This window comes from Carassius carassius, chromosome 11 (assembly GCF_963082965.1).
Source record: "Carassius carassius chromosome 11, fCarCar2.1, whole genome shotgun sequence".
NCBI classification, from domain to species: Eukaryota; Metazoa; Chordata; class Actinopteri; order Cypriniformes; family Cyprinidae; genus Carassius; species Carassius carassius.
Genome location: NC_081765.1, coordinates 31,456,818 through 31,482,227, shown reverse-complemented (window position 1 = coordinate 31,482,227; position 25,410 = coordinate 31,456,818). Strand labels below are relative to the sequence as shown.

The following is a 25,410-nucleotide window of genomic DNA, read 5'->3' as shown; positions in this document are numbered from 1 at the left end:
GACTGGAAACTGCTTGGTTGTAGACTCAAAACCCACAGGAGATGATGCATAAAACTCCATAGTGCCCTTGAGCAAAGCACTTAACCCCAGTTTGCTCCAGGGAGATAATAAGTGTGCTTTAAACTTTAGATAAAAGCTTCTGATGCATGACAAATAATTAAGTAAGTAAATGAAATTGCCAGATGTGACACTGGAATAACATTTAGGAGCACATAGTAATGCCTGACCAAACATTGCAGCATTCAAAGCCATTAAAGCATATATTTCATTTACAGATGATTTAAAACACCAAACTTCCAGCACTTCCAGTTTCTACGCAACTGCAGGTGTGAAACCAAAACACTAAATCTGATTCATCTTTATGTACCTATTTAATAAATGCTTCAGTGCCGTATAAAGTCTTTAAATGGAACGAAATCATTAAAAGTTAATGAAGAGTCCATTTTGCTGATCGTGCTGCCATACAGCGTTTTATATCATGATAAGCCTCGCTGTTTTTACTGCAACTGCAGACAGTCGCCAACCATTAGTGCACTCTATAATGAATGTTATACGATTATAACTGGGTGAATCTCACAAAACCTATCAAGAAAATGTTTTGGGGATGTTTCAGTTCAAAAGCAAAAGAATAAATTAGAAATAAAATTTAGAAGAAATTGAAGCCTACTGTAAAATGGGAGGTGTTATTAAAATATTTGGAATTATGAAAAATATTTTTTTATACATTCATATCTGTATGTATATACATATATATATATATATATATATATATATATATATATATATATATATATATATATATATATATATGTGCGTGTGTGTGTGTGTGGTAGTAGTAGTATTTTCTATACATATTTTCTACTATTACAAAAAAAATTTCAATCGAAATGCAAAAGAAAAAAATTATATAAGGTCTGGTGTTCCCCAGGGTTCATTTCTTGGTCCCGTACTGTTTATCCTTTATATGCTGTCTCTAGGGTCTGTTTTTGACTAATATGAGGTCTCTTTTTACCTGTATGCAGATGACACCCAAATTTATATCCCTTTGAAACCTGATAACAAGCAGACCATAAAGTCTATTTTGGATTGTTTTAAGCAACTAAAACTTTGGCTTGCAGCTAATTTCTTGAGCCTTAATGAGAGTAAAACTGAATTTATTGTGTTTGGCTCAAATGAACACTGTGTGTGCATGATTTTGAATTTGCATCTCTGTCACCTTATAGTAGAAGAAGAAGAAAGAAAGTGAAGTGACATTCAGCCAAGTATGGTTACCCATACTCAGAATTTGTGCTCTGCATTTAACCCATCCGAAATGCACACACACAGAGCAGTGAACACACACACACTGTGAGCACACACCCGGAGCAGTGGGCAGCCATTTATGCTGCGGCGCCCGGGGAGCAGTTGGGGGTTCGATGCCTTGCTCAAGGGCACCTAAGTCATGGTATTGAAGGTGGAGCCCTCCCCACACTCCCCACCCACAATTCCTGCCGGCCCGGGACTCGAACTCACAACCTTTTGATTGGGAGTCCGACTCTCTAACCATTAGGCCACGACTTCCCCGTACTAAACGTGTACTACGACTTCCACGTACTAAATGTGTCAGAAACTTAGGTGTCTGGTTTGATAATAAACTAAAATTTGATAAGCAGTTAAGTATCATGGTTAAGTCTTGTTTTTATCATCTCTGTCTTCTGTCAAATGTGAAGCCATTTTTTTTTTCCTTTAAAAAGTTGGAAATGGCTATGCATGCATTTGTAACATCTCGATTGGACTACTGCAATTCATTGCATGTCGGTGCCACTCATGTGTTTTACATTTGCAGTTTGTTTAGAATGCAGAGGTTCGGCTTCTTTATGGAAAGCACAAATATGAGAGTATCACGTCTTGATTTCACTTCACTGGCTGCTGGTCAAATTTGAAAATTCTGCTGTTTGTTTTTAAATATATTCATAATCAGGCACCACAGTACAGAGGACAATACTTAATATACTTAATACTTAATTAAAAAAAAAAAAAGGAAGGGGTGATTGTGCTTTTTCTGTTATCTGTCCTAAACTATGGAATAGTCTCCATTTCAGAGCAGAATTGCCCTGATCTTATCTATTGTTTTATATTTTTTTCCCTTAGTTCTGAACTTTTCAAAAAATTCTGTATTTCTTATGTTTCTGGATATTTATTTAAAGAACCGTTTTGTAGATGCTCTTACAGTATGAATGTGTTGGTGTGTGTGTGTGTGTGTGTGTGTGTTTGATATGAATAGAATTGTTCACCACCATAAGCCAGCAACAGATTCTTGCATTCATCCTAAATGTTTCGTTTACTTGCGTGTGATCAGATCCCTGGCTTAGACTGTCACTCTAATGAAGACACCAAAGCATTTCCCACAATGCTGCCGTCAGTGCTGTGAATGCTTTTCTTAATAACGAACCACGAATGGATAAAAAGACACATGCCGCATTTCATATTCATGCATTTGCTAACACATCCAGAGCACAATCATTTATTTTAATTGCTTTCTTCAGAAAAAAAGATCTTTCTACTTTTTTGTTGAAAGTGCTTGTTAGAGCAACTGATTCTTCCGTTTCAAAGTATGTCTGATCTATTCAAAAAGTCAATGCTGCCCTTAAAAAAATAAGCTCTGATTAAAAACCTAATGAAGCACCACACAAAAGTGCTCACACATATATCAGCTATTTCAATATAAAAAATATATATAAATACTAATATTGAGTAAAATCATTTGGTGACACTTTGCTTAAAAGTAGTTTTAATGCATTGATTATGCTTTGTAATGCATCTTATAATGCATTTGCATGATCTCATGACAATTTGTAACTACAGTTACAATACATTGTAATACTTAACCATTCATTGTTGCACATTTAAATAGTATCATGCATTAAAAAACCTGAAAAACAAACCTTTACAAATTATAATGCATTTACAATTTGGCTACAATTTATGAAAATATATAATGCATTACAACATACATTATGAATACCTTTAAGTCTTTTTTAATCAATTTGAACTACACTTTGAAAAATAATTTTTAAAAGTTACAAATAAAACAGATTATTACATTTTACAAAAATACAATTTAAGTCTTTCTACTTTAATGTTTCCTTGTAATTAATTGTGAAATTTACTAGCAATTTCTGAATGATTTTATTCAGTTAAACAAACTAGCTTCGAAACAGAAATGCTAAATAACAAATTAAAGATTAAACATGAAACTCTGAAGTTAAAAAAGACTGAAATTATGCTCTTGTAAAAATACTTCCGTAATTTGCTGTTTTATTTATATGCTGTATTTATGCTGTATGTGTCAATTAATATACATTTATTTTGTATTAAATTCATAATTGACTGTCCTTTTGCCATTTTTGGTGGATTTTTTCCTGCAGCACATACGTTGCATTCCTTATGAATACAGGGACACCCTAAAATGCTGTCTAGATAGGCAGCTTGGTAGGTTTTGGTTCAGAGTCTATCATAGAGGAGTGGAAAAAATTCTTAACATGCACTACAAAACTGCATTTGCTGTGCTGTATGTGAGAAACGTGTTCAGTCACATGTGACAGACTATTACACACCTCAAATTCAGTTTACATTTGAGTCCTTTAGAGGAATTGATTAGTTGCACACCCACATTATTGCATTTTTTTCTTTGCCTATACGTCAATATAAACATGCACTAACACCGAGGGTGGGATTAGATTCTCAGTTCGAGCTGCCAACAGCTCATTATCTTAATGAGGTTTTACAGCAGCCAGAGAGACACGTCTTCATATTCGACAATGTCTAATTGTGTTAGTGATGGGCTGACCGTGCAATTGATCTTAGTGATGCTTCTGGATGGACGTGAGAAAGCTTTCGGTCGTGAATGTTCCTCCCTCACCTTGCAATGTATTCTCATAAAGGTCTCACCTCCAGCTATGTTTAGGCTTGCTAGAAATACAGAATGACTTCATCCTAAAACCTACTCTGAGGTATCTGGCCTTTGAAATGGCATTGATGGATAGCCTGTTGTTTTAGCTAGAATTGCAACCTGGATAACTATGCAAACTCTCTCAGTTAAATGTAGGACCAGCCATTTGACCTTTGCAAACATGACCTGTGGTCGTATGTGATATTAAACCCATATCTGCTCTGCATCCAAGAATATGAACTCCTTGTAAAGTGCTTGGCTGAATACTAAACAGGATTCCTGATTATTTAGTTTAGCCCGGGCTGTCGAGTGGAGAATGTTGTGTCATTTTATTGTCGAGTCATTAGTGACCTGTCATTTGTTGTGGATAAAGCAATTTATCTCCTTTTTTTAATAAGCAACACAATTAAAGTCTTAATGAAACCACTGTATGAATCACAGATTGCTGTTATCAGTCTTCATTGAAGTTTTAAGAGACACATTCCACCTAAAAAACCTGGTGCATTAATCTATGCGTTGTTTTAACAAAGGACCTATAAATCTGTGGATAAAGCATTCAAATAGTAGTGCAGATTTATTTATTCATCAAGGGATAAATTATAGAATGCTCTTTTGACTATTTTTCAATATGCCTTGCAGCTAATCTTGCTTGTATGCACTAGTGACCTGGTTTAGTAGTGTTTGCCAAGTCAAGCATCACTATTGGTATTGTTCATATTTATGCTTGGTGGTTTGAATAAATCCTGAATGTTAAGTTTTTAATCTGTCACTGTTTGTGAAGAGAGAGGTGTAACGTTACTTTTCTGTGGAAGGTTTTGACCTGGGCCTGTACGTAAAATGACAACATAGTGACAAAGTGACATGACATACAGCCAAGTATGGTGACCCATACTCAGAATTAGTGCTCTGCATTTAACCCATTCAAATTGCACACACACAGCAGTGAACACACACACACCATGAACACACACCCGGAGCAGTGGGCAGCCATTTATGCTGCGGCACCTGGGGAGCAGTTGGGGTTTCGGTTTCTTTCTCAAGGGCACCTCAGTCGTGGTGTTGAGACTTGAACCCGCAACCTTAGGGTTAAGAGTCAAACTCTTTAACCACTAGGCCCCGACCTCCCCCTAAAAAAAAAAAAATGGTGCAAACACTAGAGCTGTTTGAAAATGAAAAACATTATATCTATATATTTTCTAGAATTTTCTCAATAACGATAATTAGACATTATTTTGCTGAGTGTATTATTGTGCCGGTATTTTGATAGGTTTACAGTAGGACTGCCATGGACAGCGGACTCCCAAAGCTTTTGATATTCTTCATACTCTGTTTGGTTTTTTCATATCATTCAAACAACAATTATTCTATTATCATAGACAATATATATCACCAGGCACGTGCACACATAGACATGAAAGGGGGCTTGAGCACCTGCCCTTTTTATTCCTGGAGAGAAAGTGCCCTTTTTTCTGGGATGCTTTTTTTTTATTTTTGAAAAATAATATATATTTCTGTTTGCACACAGCTTCCCTTTCAAACAAATATATTTATTGAAATATAGTATCTAAATATCAGGTCAGGAAATCTGAAGCGCTCCCTCTCCCTCTCCCCCGATTGTTAAACCCGATTGTATTGCTTCCGCTAAAGAAAATAGTCTGCTCCGTCTCTACGGTTAGAATCCTGTGAGTCCATAGCAATGCTCTGTTTTTCATGGCAACGGTCTGTTATACTCCACACAGTGGTCTGTTGGTTATAACAGACCGCATTCTACATTGGAATTCAACCAAGCCACGTAATAAAATAAGTTAATAAAATAAGCATATATCACCACCAGGTGATATGCTTTAGTTATTTTGTTTATCCTATTTACCTGCATTTCCCTGTCAATTAGATGCAAATGTGCGCATTTTAACTAGTTGACGCCTAATTTGCATACAGAAGTCCCCAGACTTACATCAAGAGTCTTTCCCCCTGAAATTTAGAAATCTAAATTGGTGAATTTATTATTGAGAAATTATTAGTAAAACACGCCCCTCTGTTTGATGCAGTTATTTAGGTTATTCTAAATATGAAGAGTTCAGATGAAAAATCCTCTAAGTGCCATCTGAAATTTCCTTCAATAATGATCATTTTTATCAAGCTTGTATGTTTATGTTCACTTATTTCACATTACTGGCAATGAAAATTACCTATTAATTGTCATTTAAGTTAAATTACTGAACTTAAATACGAGCTTAAAAAAAAAGCTCATAAGAAAATTTCAGATGGCACTTAGAGGCTTTTGCATCTGAACTCTTCATATATACTTGAAACTTGTAGCATAGAAAATGTGTTCAAAACATGCACATTGTGGAATGGTTTCCTTTGCTGCTCTATAAACCTAGTTAATACTAAGGAAAGAATGGTTTCTGTGAACTGATTATTTTGTAGACATCTTTTGAAAATAAAACAATTGCGTGAGTTTGAGGAAGATAAAATTAATTAACTTTTTAAATTATTTTTTTTAAAAGGAAGTCAGAGTTGCGTTAATATATATATATACATATATATATATATATATATATATATATATATATATATATATATATGTACTTTTTTGTTTAAAAAAAAAAAAAAAAACTAATTATGAGAAGTGCCCTTTATTTCACTTGAGCCCCTGTCCCTCAAAATGTCTGTGCACGTCCCTGTATATCACACAGCCCTAGCAACCACCAAGAAGAAACCCCACAAAACACTAGCAACCACCCAGAACACCCAAGCAACCAGTTAGCAACCATCCAGAACACCTTAGACATTATGTGTTAGAGAAATCTTTATAATGTTATCTTTGAACTTCCATTTTTGCTGTAGCTCTATTGCATCACCATGGAAGAGAAATTAACTGGTGAAATGGATTTACTTATTGTAGAGTTAACGCAAGCTACCATGTGCATTGTAATGTTCGAAGTAATGTCAGAACAAACGTCAGGCCCTGTCCACACAAACGTGGTTATTTTCGTGGTTTGGCCATTTGTCCACACGCAAACGCAGCACCAAAATTTTTGAAAACCTCTGCCAGGGTGAATATTTACAAAAACTCTGGTTGCAGTGTTATCATGTAGACAAGCAAAACTGTTTTTGGCTTGCAACGTCAGAGCATGCACTGTTATCTCCACCTACTGGAAACGTTTTTAGGCTTTGATTGGCCAACATGGCATTATGGTAGAGACTATATCGCCACCTGTTGGTTTGGCATGCTCTTGTTTTTCTTTTTTAAATGGAAGAAGGAAAAACTCTGTTTATAAAAATACCAGTGTATGTGTGGACATGGCTTCAATCAACCAAAAAGTTTTTAAAATGAGCAGATAATTTATAAATTTGTATGACCTTACCTTCATGCTGTTGAAATACAAACTGGAAAATAGAAGCAACCACTCAAATAACTCATTAACCACCCAGAAGACCCAATAAATCAGTTAACAACCACCCAGAGCACCCTAGCAGTCACTCATATTATCCAGCCTAGCAAATCCTTTAGCAACCACACAGCAGACCAAACTTCAAGAACATCCTATCAACCACTAAGAACTGCATAGCAACTCCCTATAACCCAACTAACCAACCCTTAGATCCTAAAACATGCATAACACCCTAGAACCACCAGAAATACCCTAGGAAACTTTTAGCAACCACCCAGAGAACTCTAGAAACCACATATGACACTTAAACAACCACCCAAAACACCCTATTAGTCAGTTAACAATCACCCTGATGACCCTGGAAACTATTCATAATATCCTAGCAACCCCTTAGCAGCCGATCATATCAATTAGCAACCACACAGTTTATCCTAGCAATTCCTTAGCCACCACCCAGGACACCCTAGCATTATGCCAATGATTTTTTTTTTTTTTTTTGCACGGACAAGCACCACTCTTTTTTTCTTCTTCTGGAAATATTCAAATCTAATTGTTTTTATTCTTTTTTTTTTGCCTGGTGATTTCTTCCCATTAACAGGTAGAGACACAGCATCCAGGACAGGCACGCTTGACGAGAGCGCCCACTCTGAATCTGTCCCACTGAGGAACCGCAAGGCTGTGTATCAGGCAGCAATTTCCAAACAGGACAGAGCAGGCTTCTCCAGTTCGGTACGGTTTACACACACACACACACACACACACACACACACACACACACACACACACACACACACACACACACACACACACACACACACACACACACACACAGACAGACACAGAAACAGACACAGACACACACACACACACACACACAGGTAAAATCTGATCAAAGGAGACTCATTTGGGATGTAAACCGCAATATTACCACTTGTGAATGAATGGCACAAGACAGACACCAAGGACCACGGTTTCAGCTAGGAATCTTCTTTACTGTTCTACTAAAGAAAAAAGTTACCAACATCTTGGATGGCCTGAGGGTGAATAAATGAACAGAAAATTTTCATGTTTGGATGAACTATCCCTTTAATTCCAGGTGTAAATAATATAGCCTACGTGATTGTGCTTCATCAATGTTAACTATCAGTCATGTTTAGACAAGCCTTAAGATCTTCTGTTGAGCAGACTAACGATATTTACTCAGCAGTTCTCATCCGGCTGTCTTTGAGTGCCATCAAATTGATCAACCAATATAATTTCAATGAGGCAAATGAGGCACTCGTGCAGCACGCAAACTTGTTATGTCAACGTCTCATTAGAGCAAACGATCAAGGCTGATAAATTCTGACTGTTGTGCGTTTAAACTGTGTGAGGACCGAGCGCTCGTGTCAAATTCATGTATACTTCCAAACTCATTGATTTACACAGTAATTGCTGACTTGATACATCACATCACAAAGAAACCAGTGTGCGTTTGATTCACACCCCTCGTAGTGGTAATGGAGACAGAAAGGTTGACAGACAAACGCAGTGATGAGGACAGAGAGGGAGACCAAGAATTAGACAAGCTTTGGACTTCAGCAGGCAGTGAATTATGCAGAAACACAGCGTCTCTATGATATGGCGGCGACAGCAGCATCAATATTACAGCAAGAATCAAAGCTGCGCTGCCTTTCTTTGCATGAACATTTGGGCGGTGTTATGCAAATCTTCCCACACAGTGATGTAGAGGAGTGTTTAAAAGAGGCCTTTTAGGAGGGTGTGGTCGAGTCTTAACTTTTATAAAGAATATCCCTTTGGGTTTGGGAATTTAGTCTTTGCAGCTTTATGGGTCTTATCTGTTCACGAACACCTTCAAAGAGAAAGGAAAACTTGAAATTGCATCATATGACCACCAACTAAATGATACAGCGTAAGACGTTTTCCAGAGAATATTCTACTGTTCAAAATTTTTGTTTGAGAGAATGAAATTCAAATCCCATTAAATTGATAAAATGTGACATTTATAATGTTGATAGATAGATAGATAGATAGATAGATAGATAGATAGATAGATAGATAGATAGATATATAGATAGATAGATAGATAGATAGATAGATAGATAGATAGATAGATAGATAGATAGATAACTTTTTAATAAATACTGTTCCTTTATATTGACTATTTTTACAACATTGATAATAATAAAAAATGTTTCTTGAGCAGAAAATCAGAATGATTTCTGAAGGATTATGTGACACTGAAGACTGGAGTAATGATGCTGAAAATTCAACTTTGTATCACAGGAATATATTAAATTTTAAAATATATTCAAATAGTTCACAACCTTGGTGAACATAATAGACTTCTTTCAAAAACATAAAAAATCTTAACTGCCCCAGACTTTTGAACAGTAGTGTATGTTTTTATATTCTGTGATTTAGGTTTCTTAATATGTTGGTATGTTTTTCTTGTGTTTAGGCTCACTCAATTTTAGATTTAGGAATGTTATTTTTTTCCCCTTTTTTAATGTCCTCTAATTTAAGTCTCTGTTTTTACTATGTAAAAAAGATATTCTGAAATAATAACATGTAATGAGTATAGTGAAGTATTAGCTAATGTTTTGTTGCTGCCATGTTGAGAATTCTTCATTCTTCATCAAGGCAACAGTGTATTTTTTATGCATCTTCTTCATCTCATATTTTTCATTGTCAAAATAAAAAAGATTAACACTGAACTATATAAATTTAAAAAAAATCTAAAATCTTGCAGTTTTTCTTCTCTGGGTGACACAAAGCTTTATGTCCTTGACACTCCAAAGCCAGAGTGAGGAGAGGGGCCGAATGCCTCTTTTGACCCCACAGTAATAGAGAGGTCATGTGCGTGTGCAGTGACATCATTATTTTCAGTGTCTTTGTCACAGTGTGAGAGTGAAATGTGTTTATCCAGAAGCTCAGTTCCCTGTGTCTCGATCTTTTTCTTTCTCTTTGGCCGGCTGCTAAAAACAGCACTGCACGTCCGCTCTGTGCCAGCGGAGGTCAGATCCCTACAGGAGGGTGAAAAGTACAGAGAAGTTACTTTTTCTGCTTCAGTACAAGTTAGAATCTATTGGTAGTTTTAGTGGCATAATGTCGGCCAGTTTTAATTTTGCATATAGAGTAACGCACTTAAGGTACCAGTCAGATACGAAAATTCAAATACAAAGTGTTTTATGCCATATGTTGTTAGGTTGTTGATAGTATGGAAGCATATGGGTAGCAATATTCAATTTGGAATGTAATATGCAAAATGACAATGCAATATGTAAAATGGCAATGCATTTCTGTATTTACATTTACATTTTCCAATACATTTGTGCAATGTTTGGTGCAAAATGAAAATGAAAATTAAATTACATAATTTTCATTTGCCATTTCACACACTAGTTTTAATATGTAAAATGAATACTAATTTTAACGCTTTATAAGTTGCAAAATCTTAAAATGCGATTCTGTAAAACCACAGAGATAATGAGATGAGGGCTGGACTTTGTGCTTGTGTGCATTTGTGTGTGTATGTGTATGTGTGTGTGTTTGTGTAAGAATCTTTTTGTTCTGTGGTTGAAGATCAGAGACAAGTGATCACACTTTTACTCCCATAATCTTGCAGCTTTTGTAAAAGAATAAATCTGCTTTGCATGATTTTCAACACAGTCTTGGTCTCTTTCTTCATCAGGTCATGGAGGAAGCCGAGGTTTGTTCCCTGCCTCGGGTCTGGCCAGCATCCGCAGACAGTTAGAGAATGAGTGCATGTCATCATCTCACATGGTCACCCAGATTCACCACACACACAGATCTGTGCAGGTCAGTGTTGGACGATGCTTGGAAACTGCTTCTCAATTTTGTAACTCGTAATATACACTGTTCAAAAGTTTTTTTTTTCTATTTCTTTTCTTTCTTTTTTTCTTGATGAACATAAGAGATTTCTTCCATGAACATTATATATATATATATATATATATATAATATCACAGATCCCAAGCTTTTGACAATGGTAGTGTATATATGTTATAATATACAGTAAAAAAATGTTACTACTTAATATTAAGTGAGCTTTTTGGATTTGTAATGGTTAACATTATACAGTTTATATATATTTCAGTTTTTTATATACAGTCATATATTTATACAGTTACATTTTTGAACATGTTTCTTAAATCTTTATTATAAGTATTGTATATGTTTTTTTTTTTACTTTATTTTTCATTTTTCCTTCAAATATTGGTAATTATTGTAGTGAAAATCTTTTATTTTCTACCTACGGTTATTTTAAGTAATATTTCACAATATATTATATTTAGAATAAATATTTTACAATATATTTAAATAGAAAACAGTTATTTTAAATAATATTTTAACATTTTACTATGTAAACAATAAACAACTAATTTACTGACCCAAAACTTTTGAACGGTTTTATAAAATCAAATAAGTAACCTAGTTATTTTGCATTGCAGTCGTATAAGTCTACATAAATGTTTTCATTGAATAAGAACATGCAGGATATACATACATATATATACATTGAAATTTATGTTTATATTAATTGCTAAAATGCATTTAAGATGCATTGACTTTGATTTTGGCTCACTGACATACAGAACCTGTTAAAAAAATAAATGTATCATAATGTCATACTAAAGTGCCACACATCATTACACACATATCAGTCAAGCTTCTACCCAGGCGATTTATGGCACAAGAGAATCGTGACAGAACATAAAGAACACAGTCATCTTTTTAGTGCTTCTGTACATTTTAAAGTCCCAAAACTAATCCCACATCATGGCTTTTGTTTTCCATTTTAATATGCAATTGTAAAATTAAGACTTGGATGCAAAACTAGTTCAAATGCAATGAAGTCTATGGGTGTGACATGCTAAAATACTGGACAAACTCATTCATCAAATGCAAATCCATCATATGCAATTCTGTTCACTTAAATACAGGACACTTGTGTATTATTTAGAATGCTAGGCAACCAAAATCACCCTTAGTTTTAGTTATGGTAAAGGTATTAGATGCAATAAGCATGCATGCAACTTCCACATGAGCAAAAAAACTTCTGGTGTAGAAAAGGGAGTGTGTGCAGAGTAAGATTAATTCTCTTACAGCTGACCTTACACCAAAACCCGAAATCGGACATAATAACAAGTCAAATCTGTATCTGCATAGACACTCCCAAGCTTCTCAAGCCCATTAGCATTGCCACATGCTAATATTATGCATGCAGTGCCTGCCTCCGAAAAAAATCAGATACGGCTTGCAGTGAGAGAAGCAGAATGGAGATAAATCTTGGTCACAGTCTGTGTAATCCAGCAGCTCTGCGGTTCCAAATTGAACCCTGTCCACCCATCCATACCACTGGGTCTGAGCGTGCTCTGTTCACCCTGCAGGGACGAAGTAGCTTCAGCTCGATGATAGCAGGGGAAAAAAATCTGACTGAATACAGAATGACAGGAGAAAGTGGGAGATGTGCTCTCATCTCGTCTGCCAACACATCAGCACTCAAATGCTCTAAAGCCGCAGCTCTCAAACTGTGCTACCTGACAAGAATCAACAAATGTTAAATATTATGAAGCATAGATATTTAAATTTAAAAAAAATAATAATAATTTAATGGCTTATTTCTAATTTCTGATTGATGTACAAATTAAAATGTGCTTCATCCAGTTTTAAATGCGAAATGTGGCATGCTATTCAGTACACTTCAAAATTTAGTAATTGGCTTCCTTTCATTTGAATTGAATTAAAGTTGGCAACAAGCCACAGCATGTCGATTTGTCATTTGAATTGGCATGAAAGGCAGACGAATTTAAGAAAGACATAAAACAAATTGAGGTGAGAATATTAATTACTTAATTATTTAATCAATTAATAACCACAAAATTTTTCTTCTTTCTTTTTTTTGTTAAATAAGAAGACCATGATTAATTAATTAATTAATTTAATAATTTTAGTACAACCACGCTTTTCTATCCACATTAAGATCGTTTTAGATTGTGTTTTCTTTCTCAAAATGTGTTCATTTACAAACAGCATTTTTCTCCCTGCAGCAATTAATTAATTATTTAATTAGTACATTGTAAAAAATAATTTTTCCAAATTTTCAAACATTGTTGGAGTGTACATTACAAGAAAATACTATTTCAGTTTTTCTACAAAATTTCATATTTATTATAATGTGTTACTTGCAATTTCTTTGTAAATATACTAGCAATTTCCAAGTGAAAATTGTTTATACAACATTTTTTATTTTTCATTTTTTTTGCGAATTTTAGTTTGTTTACGTATTTTTACTGGTTGCAGCAAAATTGTAAAAGGCTTCCTTTCAGTTCAGTAACGCTCAGCTTAGCTAACACAGTGAATGTTATCTGTGTTTTGGGTGACGTTCTGTGAAGGTTCTCAAAGTTATGAATAAAAATTATTCCAGTAACACTATTTAAATGTTATTGGGAGGTGATATTGATATTACATTGCTGAGCAGCAGATAATCTCACCAGTCTGTTTTCTTAGAAGATAAAACACATTTTAGTTTAGGGTGCAGTTCTCACAATTAACTAGTTGCTTATTAGCATGCATATCACTAGCATATTGGCTGTTTATAAGTATAAATAAAGCACATTAATGCCTTAGTTTGCATGAGCATATTTTTTTCTATCCCTTAATCCTATCCCATACCTAAATTTAACAACTACTTTACTATCATAAGCAGTTTACTGAGGCAAAAGTCTAATAGTTAATAGTGAGAATTGGACCCCAAACTAAAGGGTGACCAATTTGATATATTTAGTACAAATGTAAATACAATCTAACTTTTTGAGAACCACTACTTTAGATGTTTAGATAAGAAAATCTGTTCCTCTGTTATTATTACTATTATTTGTAGCTTTATGAAATCAAGTTGCAAACATATACAGACATATACAAAGTGTACTGCAGTTTACTGAACATTAGAAGAAATTACCACATAAAATAGCTCAAGTTTGGCAGGAATCCGTAGCTCACAAAGTAAATGATAAGCACTGAGTAGACAAATGAGAGCATAAGCTGACATTATGTATAATGCAGTGGTTATTTAAGAGAAGGATCAAAGGGTTCTGCTGCAGTAGGTCATCTCATTATCTGTGCTTTCTGTTGCCCGTGGTGACACTATTTTATTAAACTTGTTTGTGTGTGCATGTTGGGGAGGAGGAGTGTGTATATTTAAACTATAACTTGTCACGTTCTGTGTGTTTGGTATGTAGGATCTATTTTTGAGTTTTTATTTTTTATCCTTTATCTGGATAATGAGGTCTATGTAGAATCTTATCTTTGTAGAATTTAGACCCGTGTGCATTTTTTTTTCTCTAAAGGTTATTTTCTGTTCTGATTATCTAACAAATCCCAAATTGTCATTAGCCAAATTTAGGACTTTTAAACAAAACATATTTAAAACTAATTTATTTTTTGAGAACAACCCAATTCAAGGTCTGCACTTCCAAAACTGAATTTGCCTCCTTAATTAAGGCAGGAATAAATGGAGAACAAGAAGTTCCTCTTAAAATTAACAAAAAAAATAGTTATAAATCAGTTTATTCATTTAAAATGATTCAGAAATAAATAAAATTTTGAAATTGCCATTGTCTTGTGAAAGGGCCTTATTTTTTTAACACCCAAATATATCAGTGAGATATATATCAATGTGTTAATAATAAGAATAATAAAATAAAAATAAAAACTTTTGAAACTGAAAATTAAATTCATATTTACAATGTACAGTAGTTAATATAATAATACATTTAAATGCAACATTAAAATTGCATTTTGATTAAGCATTGGCAAATCCTAGGACTGCCATTGAAATTTGTAGAAGTGCATTTGAAGTTTTACATGCAATTTAGATGTTTGTTTACAAATCACTTATTAATATACCACTTGACAGTTTATTAATTGCTATAAAATATTTTTATTTTCCTTGAAAAAAAAAAAAATGGCATAGCCTACTGAAGTACCTGATTGCCTATATATCAAAATGAAAAAATCTCAAAACTGAATTGAATCGAAACCTTGTGAATCAAAATCTAATCATGATTTTCTTCTCAATACCCAGCTCTATCCCTTTGTCAATCAAGATATCATTAAACACTTCACATCTGAGTATAGCCAATGAACTTTGTCATTTTCGTCCCAATTTCAAATGCTTTTTTTGCTTTGAATCAAAGTTTGCAGTGTTGTGATTAATCTCAGAGCTGGTTGGTTTGGTTAATGACTTGGAACTCTTTATTAAAGTGTTTTTTGAAGTCCCTCTGGAGAAAATGAAAAATGCTTCACCAGAAACCAAGCAACTGAAGCAGTTGGCAGTCACTGTTGTGCTGTTGCTTCGATGAGTGTGTTAAGGTCTGATTCTCAGTCACCTTTGGGTTCAATGATGCAATTGACATCAATGTATGTCAGCCATATCTCTTTTAATGATGAGCGTGTGTGTGTTTTATGCTTTTTTGGGCCCTTTTTATGGATTAGTATTGATTTCGACCCTGTTGATGATATCAAACTTGTACACACTTGCATGTGTTTGTGTGTGGGAGATGGAACAGATTCAAACATTACAAAATCTGCTCATCCAAGGGGTGAAACATTAAACCTGCCATTTAACAGTAATTGACTCCAACTAATCTTAATCATGAAATAGAAAATGAAAATGTACAGATTAAATCCAAGCTTTAATTAAGTGCTTGAGTAATGCAGATTTCATGCAAGTGTACATAAATTAATTTTTGATTTTATGACGTTGTTTAAATGAAATTATATTGACGAACCATGTTTATTACAGAATGTGCAGAGTCTAGTTTGTGGCTTTTAATTCAGAATTTTCAAACATTTTGATAAGTCAGAAGGTTTTAGGAAAATAACCTGCAGCATTTGATGCCTGTTGATTTGACATCTTGTTTTCTAATGCAATGCAGTTCATAAAGTAAGATTTTTTAATGTTTTTATTTTTCAATGTTTCTTTTGCTCACCGAGGCTGCATATTTAATCAAAAATACAGTAAAAACAGTTAAATTGTGAAACATTATTACAACTGAAAATAACCATGTTATGTTTTAATATAGTTTAAAAATACATTTATTCCTGTGATGTAAAGCTGAATTCTTAGCATCATTACTCCAGTCTTCAGTGTCACATGACCCTTCAGAAATCCTTTTAATATGCTATTTTGCTGCTCAAATATTATTGGTGCTCAGTTAGTAATAAAAGTTCTTATTATCAGTGTCTTTCATGAATAGAAAGTTCAAAAGAACAGCATTTATTGGAAATATAAATATTTTGTAACATTATAAATGTCTTTAACTGTCAATTTTGATCTATTTAATGTATCCTTTGCTGATTACAAGTTTTAATTTCTATTAAAAAAAAATGTATCTCAGTTTCCACAAAATATTATGAGGCAAAATAGTTTTCAACATTAATTATAATAAGAAATGTATATAAAGCAGCAATTCCGAATGATTTCTGAAGGATCATGTGACACCAAGTAATGATGCTGAAACTTCAGCATTACATCACAGGAATATATTACATTTTGTAAAAAAAAAAAAATCAAAAAGAAAACAAATATTTGATATTGTTAAAAAATTATATTATTATTTTATTGAAATAAATGCATCCTTGGTGAGCAGAATTCTTCAGAAAATCTTGTTTCAAAAACTTTTAAAGTTCCTAATTATTTCAAGTGTATATGTAAGTTTATGTGATTTTCTAAATACTTTTTGGTTCAATACTAGATAGAAAATGATGCCATCTTTGAGTTGCAGTGAGCTGCAGCTTCATGCATCTGTCAGAAATTGAACCAACTTGTGGCAGTCTGTCCACATTTCACATCTGCCTACTTACCTCCGTGTCACCTGCTAGTCCAACTGAGTAGAGAGAGTACAGCTGGTGCAATCAGATGATGGGTGTCAGAATAACCAGAGAAAGACAGAAATGAGGAAAAAGAAAAATAAGCTGAGTGTTCGAGTCTCATCACTTTTTGTGTAATTTTCTTTTAACAATAGAGAAATGCAGTAACAAATTGCATACACAAATGTATTTGTTTTTGACTAAGAAAAGGCTGTGCAGATAAGATATTTTGACAGTAAGGAGCTTTTGTGAGCACTTTCTTGAAAAGAGAATGTGTGTTTTTGTCTCATCCTCTAACAGCCCTTGTCTCCTGTCACGCAGGAGGTGTCAAATTCATCAGTGATGAGTGTGGCGAGCAGCAGCAGGGGTCGACAAGTCTCGCAGCAGGTCTTCCACCAGGATGAAAGGGTACGGACATTTCTGACAGCCCTGCTACTAATAACTCTCAATTTCACAAAAGTCCACAAAAACGTCAGACACTAACAGTAGCGATTCTCACCAAAAGGAGCTATGCTGACAATCACATTGCTTTTAAATTATAGCTCTGAATCTCCATAGTGTCTTATTTCTGTTTACTATCTGCTGTGAAATGTCATTGAATCCAGTCAATTTTTTAATAATGTGAAAATGTCTTTTGGGGAGCTGGAGCTTTTAGCAGCATCACATCCACATAAAATCATTTACATTTATGCATTTGGCAGGCTCTTAAATCCAAAGTGACTTGCTTTGAATTTAATGTATGTATTTTTTTAATTTCATGCAGTCAAACCTATAACTTTGACCTCTTTATAATGATCTAAAGGTAAAGGATGCTAAAAGTGATTAGAAAATGGGACAAGGAGAATACATAAAGTTTTGAAGTGACCTGAATATAGTGCAGTAGAATAATTAATATTGATTGTTAAATCGAGTAGATCAGCATCTGTTTAGAGAATGAAAATAAAACACTAAAACCATGTAACATTGCACTTGATAAGAATTTGCCACAATGGTGAATCGTGTGATGTCAAGGTCACATTGAAAATTCATTATAACTTACTTTATTGTAAAATATACAAATATATAACAAATAAACATTAAAATATCAAAAATGATATATTGCTAATATACATGATAAATTATTTAAAAAATATTATGTACAAATATTTTACTTCCTTATGTATGGCTCATCTGATTAGAATCTGATTAGAATTTAGAGGCTGAAATATGTATATATAATTTTTTTTTTTTACTTTATTTTGTATTTTTGTATGTATTTTTTGCACTAATGCCAAATTTATCATTAAACAATAAAGCCTTTTCATGCATTAGATGAAATTCTATAATTTACATAATTTTAAGAATAAAACTAAATTAAAATAAATGAAACACCTAGTTTATTAATTGACCTTGTAATATAAAAGTAAAATAATAATAATACTAATAATAAAACTGCAAAATTTACTGATGGATAAAAATGGCAAATCATTTACAACTTAATTAATGAACAAAATGGATTTATATATTAAATAGCCATGTGATAATGTATCATTTTGGACAATCTATTGAATTAAATTTTACGAATGAAACATATTATTTGAAAGTTCATGGACACAAACCAAAAGATAAAATTAAACTCAGTGTATGTGAGATATACATTTTTATTTTAGGGATGCCTTATTGTCCCCATTTCCATGTTGAGAGATTTGAAATGTATTTACTCTGTATAGTATTATAAGCTCAACTGCTAAAGCATGGCACTAACAACAACACCATGTCTCTCCCAAGGAATGAATGCACGTACTGATAAAAAAAAAATGCTTATGAAAACATCTATCAAATGCATAAATGTAAATTTGTGCCAGAGCGTCTATTTAATTCTCACATATCCCATTAGGTTAAAGTTGTTGTATTAATTTTGCTACATTACAGGCTGCACGTGATCAAATACCTCCTAACTTGGAGGTTATTTCAAGTTATGAGTATCATCACAATGAAACAGGTAAGTTTACCAGCAGTAATTTATAGATAAGTTCTGTTAAACACAACAACTCATTCTTTGGTCTACAGTGAATTTTGCAAAGGCTCACAGGATGTATTTAATTTTAACTTTTGCTTCCAGAGGAGGAAGAGTACTATCCAAGGCTCTCGACTAAAGAACTGGCACAGCATTTTGAAAAAACTACTGAGGCAGCCCCCAGCAAGAAAATGAAGGTAAGTCCTTTTTAGCCTACATCTCTGTTCTGTCACATGAATGTATTATGCTTTATTAGAATTCAGTGCATAAAGAGACTCTGCTTACCATAATTTTTACATGTTTCCATGAGTCTCTCCACTTTCAGTAGCATAGATTTATTGAGACTTAAGAGCCTGTGTTCATCTATCAGTGTTCTGACATTGTTATTGTAAATTCACATATGATCTGATATTAATAAATTTTGTGTCTTTATTGTGCAACTAAATGACAATGCAATGAATTGTCTTCTGCTTGAGAAATCAGTTTAGGCTACTTGAGTTTCAACACTGCATAAGATATTCAGGCTTGTTTTTATAGATTTTGACTTTAATACGAGTGTATTTTGTCTTTTACAAACATATGAACATACAAACATATGTACACATTAAAACAGAAAACATCTCACAGCGTGAGTATAAGAAGGCAGCAGGTGCAATGCATACCAGATTTTCGCTGAGGAGCCGAGCCGGAGACCCGACAGCTCAGCGGTGGTACAGAAACCATGGCGATGGGATGTGGCGTCTCTGTTCCCTCCTTCAGGGAACGAGGGTTACCATACGTAACAGAGATGTTCCCTTTCAGTCGGTCTCTCTCAACGCCACTTCGCTGATCGATGCAAAATGGGATGCCTACTAAAGCGCCATACAAATATCTGTCAGCGAGGTGCCACGAGCCAGCGCCCAGGAGGATGCAACACTTTTAGTTGAGTGAGCTCGCAACCTGAATGGGCAGGGCACACCCTGTGCCTGACAAGCCAGGGTTATGGCATCCACAATCCAGTGGGCCATCCTCTGCTTAGAGATGGCACTCTAAGCAGAGGATAAATTATCATTACTTACCTATAAGGCCCTAAATGGTTTAGCTCCTACGTACTAGTGTTGTCAAAAGACCCGGTACTTCGGTACCAAGTCGGTACTAAAAAAATGTAAACGTCACGGTACCAAGTTTTCTTAAGTGCCGGTGGTACCGAAGACCCGTTCAAACCTGGTTCCTTGATGCGCATGCATGCACTGAGAGCGTGCAGTTGCGCGTCCTCTTTATTAAAGCGCTGAGACATGGCGTCCGGCGGTGCAGCTGATGTGGTAGCTGTAAATCCACTTGTTGAGAAAAAAGGAGGAAAGAGCCGTGTGTGGAAATATTTCGGATTTGCGGCTGATGACGACCCATTTGCAAACGATGTCATCGAAGTTTTCTCTCAAAAGGAGGAAACACATCTAACTTAATAAAACACCCCAAAGACCGACACCCGGATCTGATGAAAGAGTTCAAGCAGGTAAGTTTCAAACTCATTTCAAATATAGAGCTTCTGTTATGAATTATATATCATATTTTAATTTGAATGTCGGAATCAGTCGGATAGAAATAAACAGCCGTTTGTGTAGTAAATCGTTAGCATCCGTGATGCGGCTAACGCTAATATAATAAGTGTTAAAATCAAGATTCTTTATTAACTATTTAATGCTCCTATACATTTAATTGGGGTAAAAAAAACAAACGGGACGACATAAAGGCGTTTACTGCTTTTACACACTAGAATTTTTTAATGATTGTATATCCAAAAGGTGTACAAAAATGTATGGTTCAGTGTTTATGTCCTCAAAATCAGTCTGTCAAAAAGCAGTTCTAGCCTATAATGTTAATACAAACACTTGATCATTCACATTTATTCATTGTGCATTCAATTAAGTTAACAGATAAAACCTTTTTATTTTATAAATGTATGAGTACATTTTGAAATGTATAATTTTTAATTCATTTTTTAAACTTATCTAGGTTTATTATAAAAGCTGAGGTTTGCTATTTAGAGAAAAACTAATGTTTCATTTGTTCAGACTCAGCCCATTTTTGACTTCTATACTTATAAAGTATATTTATTATATTTTCCTTTTACAGCTGCAGGCTGAGGAAGACCATGGAACACCCCAGCAAACTCATAAACAGGCAACAGTTACAGAAGCTTTTCAGTGGCAGCAAAAATGACAAAAAGTCACCTGAGTCAAGAAAGCTGAACCGAGCTGTTGCTGAATTCATATGTATGGATAAAGTGCCCATTTATACAGTTCAAAAATGTGGATTCCAACAAATTCTCCATCATTTCAACCCAAAATACCAGCTTCCAAGTCTAAACTTTTTTATGTACACTGAGATTCCCTGCAATGACACCAGAGACCTCATAATCCAGCATCTCAGAGACAAACCGTTTTACAGCTGCACAACAGATCTTTGGACAAGTAGAACTGCAGACACTTTCATGTCTGTAACTCTGCAGTACATTACTAAATCGTGGGAATTGCAATCCTGGTGTCTTGGCTGTTGTGGTCTCAACACAGATCACACTGCTGAAAGTTTGAAGGAGGCCTTTGGAGAGAAACTTGAAGACTGGAAGTTGGACATTGCAAGAATGTCAGTAATCACAACAGACAATGCCACAAATAACAAAAAAGCCTTTGAGGACTACACCTGGATTCCTTGTTTTGGACACAATCTCCACCTTGCTGTAAATAAGGCATTAGACATAAACAGGGTGTCTGCAGTGCTGTCAAGGCTTCGAAAAACTATTTCTGCCTTTACAAGATCACCAAAACTTTCACGCCAGCTGACCTAGAAACAGAAAGATCTGTCCTCTCCAGACCACAAACTCATTCATGATGAACCCACTCGCTGGAATTCTTCATACGATATGGTGGGACGTTTCTTGGAGCAGCAGCAGGTTGTCTATGCTGTCCTGGCTGAAGACAGGAAAAAATGGTATCTGATGCCAAAAGACTCAGACATTACAGTTTTGGAAACTGTTAAAGCAGTTCTGGAGCCACTCAGTCCTTTTACTGATGCACTTAGCAGGGAAAAACATACCACCCTGTCTTCAGTCTTGCCGTTACTCTGGAAGATATTTGAGTGTCTCAGTCATGAACAAAATGACTCTGCATTAGCCCAAGAGATGAAGGAAAAGATACACGAGTATCTTCAGCATCGCTATGAAGAAATGCAGCTGCGGTTTCTTTTGAACACTGCAACCTACCTTGATCCACGATTTAAGAACAGCTTTGTCTCCCTAAAGTCTCCTGGATGAGGTGAGGAAAATGGGCAATGAAAAAGAAGGAATTGCATCTCGGGTGTCTGGAGGAGAGTCAAGTCAAGAAGTCAGGCCATCAAAATAATCCAAAAATGACCTGAAGTTTCTGCATTCCACAATACAAGGGGAAAAGAAAGAAAAAGGAGAGCCAGCATCCTCAAGTCAAGCACCTCTTTCTGCAAGTGAAGAGATAAATGGTGAATTCTTGGTGTACAGTCAGATGCCTGAGGTCAGTGCTGAGGCTGATCCACTTTCCTGGTGGAAAACAAATATGAGTACTCTACCTCAACTATCAGAGTTTGCCAGGAAGTAACTTTGCGTTGCTGCATCAAGCGGTTCATCTGAAAGAGTGTTCAGTACTGCAGGGTACATTGTTAGCCCAAGATTCTCAAGAACATGTTGATATGTTAGTGTTATCTTTCGGAAAATCAGGAAATGGCAAAGAAAGTAACTTAAGGAATAACTGTGTAGACCAGTATTGATTTGGGTGAATCTTGTTTGAAAAAATGCTTATTTATCTAGTTATTTAATTACTCAAATGTTTACAATCCTTGGCTTGAAATACTTAAATTATGCCATTGTTTTTTTTTTTTTTTTTTTTTTTTTTTTTTACATTTATAATAATATTTTAATTTGTAACTTGTTGTTCAGTCATGGCATATTTTGGAAAGAACGCAGAAAAAGATGAAGCAGTTATTTGATCGTAACTCTGAAATGCGAGAGTTTTCTCTGGGCGATCAGGTTTTGGTATTGTTGCCTTTACCTGCTTCACCATTTCGGGCAAAATTCTCGGGCCATATACTGTCATAAATTTCATAAATTTCCAAACGGTTGCCCCACAGCTGGGATTGGACATAACGGAGCCGGTCTAAGAGACTGATTTGGTTTGCCTGTCATTTAACAGGTATGACACGTTTTAATAAACTTAATAATACATTTAATAAACACGTCTTTTTTTAACAGGGGCCAATAGAAATGTTTCAAAATTCGGTCATAACTTTTCTTTACCCCCAAGTGCCCTGCAACGGGACCATGCCCTACATCGAGCACCACCTCCCACGAATTAGTGGGAACCACAATCTGCACCAACGACTCACCCCCGCTTTCCTCGCTCTGGGACATCCATTTTCGTAACAGCATCCCATCTTGTAAAAAATATCCGATGGCTGCACTTTGCACCTCATCTGGGGACAAAGCAGCATCAAATAAGATAGTCAACGTAGGGTCATCCCGCTGTGCAGCTATTAACTCTGCCCGAGAAAAAGATGCAGGAAGAAGAGAAAGACCAGGAACATCATAATTATAGGACTTTTGTAAAGGAGTTTGATCAACTTTCCCCTGAACAGAATCAGAAACTGCTTTTGTTTTAGAACGAGTAACAGCACATGATGAAAACACTGTTGGAAACTCTTCGGCCGCAACGTCACACAAATTGTCAATGGGTAGTGGAGTGACAATGGGTAAAGGCGCTACATCTGGCCACACGCGCAAAATTTTAACAGGTTCATTATTACCACCCCTCGGCAACGAAACGAACCCATCTGTTACAAACGGAGCATAACTCTGATCTAATTTGGTTAAACAATCATTCTGCGGGAAACGCCGAAACGAATTCCCAGGAAGACACAGCTCGGAATGAACGCAGTCAGTCAATAACACCGGTGAGGAAACATTTTGTGATCTTATTAGACCCTTACCTCGAATCTGTTTATTTTTGAGAACAGGGCATTCCTTTTTCCAGTGGCCTTCCTCAAAACAATAACGGCACACGGAATCAGTAATAGCTCTTGGAGGCACATTATGCACTCGGTCTGTATTTAATAAATCAGGTTTCCGAAATTTAGACCGCCAGTGATTTTCACCATAATTCCTACCTCTATTAACTTGATAATCACCCACTCGGTTCCTGTGAGTTATCACAAAATCGTCAGCTAACACTGCAGCTTCCCCAGCAGTCTTAGGCTTGTTCTCATTAATATAGGTAGCGATATTATCAGGAATAATACATTTCAGCTGCTCCGTGAGAATCAATTCTCGCAGGCTCTCAAATGTCTGCACATTAGAAGTAGAACACCAACGATCAAAATGAGTGCTCAATTCACGAAGAACTTCAACATGGGTTTGTCGCTCATTTTCTTCCAATTGCGAAAACGCAATTGATATGCTTCCGGAACTAATTCAAAAGCTTTAAGAACCGCAGCTTTTACTTTCAAATAATCTTTACGATCCTCTATAGAAAGCGCAGTATAAGCTTATTGAGCCCTACCAACTAATATGGACTGAAGCATAATTGTCCGATCAGTAGTAGGCCAATCGCGTTCATCGGCAACACTTTCAAATAATGAAAAGAACACTTCAGGATCTTTGTCATTCAATTTTGGTAGCAACTTCAAATTACTTACTAATTCTCCAGAACGATCACGACTTCCAGAACCATCTGCTGATAGTTTTCCATCAGCCATGAGCTTTAATCGTTCTATTTGTAACAGGTGATCTTGGGTTTGTCGGTCTAATTCCAATCTTTGTGCGTGCTTAAGCTATTCATACTCGAATTCACGCTGCCTTATCGAATCATCGACCCTAAGTTTTTCCAACTCAACTTCCTTTTCCTTAAGGTCTCTTTCACGCTCCGTAGCCTGTTTATACATTTCCTTTTCATGAGCTTGCTGCAATTCTAACATTTCTCTCCGCTGTTCAAATGATAGGTTACTCATCGCAAATGGTGATCCTACACTAGCCGTGCCTGGTACCTCAATTATCACGCCACAAGCCTCTTTAAGCAACTAATACCGCTGGTGCAGGGCTGAACAACCAGTCCAGACCTACAACCACAGCCGTGCACTCAACCCAGGAATACACCCAAAAAAAAAAAAAACTCTACAACCTATCCGGGGAG

At 35.3% G+C, this 25,410-nt stretch overlaps 1 pseudogene; it reads left to right on the top strand.

Annotated features, from left to right (window-relative positions):
- Positions 1-3,800: 3,800 nt before the first annotated feature.
- The window catches only part of LOC132152558 (xin actin-binding repeat-containing protein 2-like), a 32,808-nt pseudogene continuing 11,198 nt past the window's right edge, over positions 3,801-25,410 (top strand).